This window comes from Alligator sinensis, unplaced genomic scaffold, assembly GCF_000455745.1.
Source record: "Alligator sinensis unplaced genomic scaffold, ASM45574v1 scaffold349_1, whole genome shotgun sequence".
Lineage (NCBI taxonomy): Eukaryota > Metazoa > Chordata > Crocodylia > Alligatoridae > Alligator > Alligator sinensis.
Genome location: NW_005841856.1, coordinates 2,433,806 through 2,436,218, shown reverse-complemented (window position 1 = coordinate 2,436,218; position 2,413 = coordinate 2,433,806).

The following is a 2,413-nucleotide window of genomic DNA, read 5'->3' as shown; positions in this document are numbered from 1 at the left end:
AACCCCCCCCCTGCTCCCTTTGCCTCAGGGGCCATGCTGGACCTGCGTCTGGCCACACCCCCACCCCTGCTCTGGCTAGAGAGCAGAGGGGTGGGGCATGTCTGGAGCATACAGCACAGCCCAGCCCAGGGCTGAAAAGCATGCTGGGATGCTGGGGGACTCTGGCTTAACTTAAACCAGGCAGAGGTCTGGGACAGAAGTTGCATAAACCAGTCTGACCCAAATCAGTTTAGTCTGATACTACATTCAACCAGGTTTACCTTAAACCAGTTTCAGCCATTTTGAAAGTGGTTTATATGCACTGAATTTATGTTCTGTTACAGGTTTAAACCAGTTTCTGAAACCAGTTTATGTGTAACTTCTGTCCCTAGCCCCTGTGTGGCCAACTGGTTTAAACATCTTAGAAAGGCTGATGAATTAAGGCTTTCACAGCATTGGTCTGCACAGAAGTAGGCTGAGGCTGTAAAAGGTTTATCCCTGTATCTGTAGCAAAAGCAGTGTGTGTGGGGGGGGGAGTGGGGGTCAGGAATGGGAGCGAGAGTGATGAATGGACTCTTCCGTGCTCCCCGCAGTCAGAACCCGAAATCCCTGCAATGACAAATAAGATTGTGTCTCCTCCCCTACCCTTTTTCTTCAAGGAAAATCTTTTTTTCTTCATTCTACTTTCCCAAACAAGGTGTGTGTCTTATTCAGGGTCTGGGCGTGCAAAGGTGCAAATAGATATACTACATGCTCCTTGTTTGGTTGCTCAGTGGCTGGACCATTCTCCAGTCCCTGTTGGGATAGTCTCTATATACTGGCCTGGAGCAACTCTTTGCTCCCCTAGAGCTGGAACAGAGCCTTTTACTACACCCTTCAGAACCATGCAAGAAAGTGGCTTCATAACCAGCTCCGCTAATGCTTTACGATCTCTTTAAAATAGCCACAATTCAGAGCTATAGAGTCATTCTACAAAAGGTCACCTCCTGGCTTTTTAAGTGATTCACCCATTTCAACATTATTAGGTATTTTTTAAATTACCTGTTTTTCCTCAGCTCTGCTGCGTCTGCAGCCTGCAATATTTCTGAATGTTGTGAATTGTCCAAAGCATCTTTTATTCCTTGTACCAACAAGATAGATCAATCTATACCTCTAAAACACTTGAAAGCCACTTCTTTAATGGGTTCCTTTAAGTTCCAATATAATATATTATAAACATTTTCTATCACAGTTATTAGACAAGATTTTTTTGTGGGAATTACAGAGAAGAGGACACAAAGTAGTTCTGCTTAGGATTTTGTAGCATCAATGAGTTTAAGTCTGGGGTTTAATTCTGCTATTCTTACCCCCAGGAGTTCTAAAAACCACCTGGCAAGGAAGAAGAAATTCTGTCCATCAAAGTCCAGCAACACAGTCTTAGCCCTAAGCTCAAAGGGACTAACAGCATGAATAAATAATTCCCCCGAGGTAATGGTTACACAATATCACGATTTAGAAACCTTTGTAAACAACACATATACCCATTCATTTAGAAACAAATAAACAAGCTAACATTAGGAAAACAGCAAGACATTTAGTGGTGCCCTCCCTTCCTCTAGCCCTGAGAATCAACTGTCATTTTAAGTTAATATAAATAGACATTCAAACAAAATACTTAGTACCAAAGTAAATCAAAAGAAAGAGAATAAGATGCTGGTAAACTTGTAAGGTACTGATAGTGAATACGCCACTTTAATTCCAAAAGCTACTGCAATATACCATTTATATTATTCTGCAGCTGCAGAAAATAACTTTGCATAGTGTGCAAAATTGGAACTGTTTGATGTGAAAAAGATTATTTTATATTAAAAATAAAAACATGAAAATCATAGTAACAGAAAGGGGCAGAAGACTTTTACGTGTACATGGTAACTTTTATTCTCAAGGATCACATTTCTTTGAAAATGACAGCCCAGTTTTAATCTCCACATGTAGAAGCAAGACCTAAATAGAGGGTATTGCCTACATAATCAAGGGCAGAACTGTTCTTCTTACAAATATAGTGCCATAGATCTTTTCCAGGTTAGGAAAAGTAGTGCTCTATTGTACATAAGAAAAAAGTTGGTTAAGGATACACAGCAAATCCCTCTTCTTATAGGCTTTCCAAATTCTGTGTAGAGCAGACGGGCAACTTGTTTTTAAGGTCTCATCTGAAAGATCACTATACCTTGTGATGTAACTGGAACTTAATTTAACTGTTTCGGACAGATGGAAGGACTCAGAGGAACGTGTGGTGTTGGACAGTGTTTGTACCTTTCAGGGATGATACACCATGCCTGTATTCCTCTAGCACAATGAAAAGTTAAGACCATGATTACTACACTATTGCATCACAGTTCTTAGTCCTTGATGTAGAAGTTTGTTGGTGTATGCCAGGACATTTAGACATAAGACA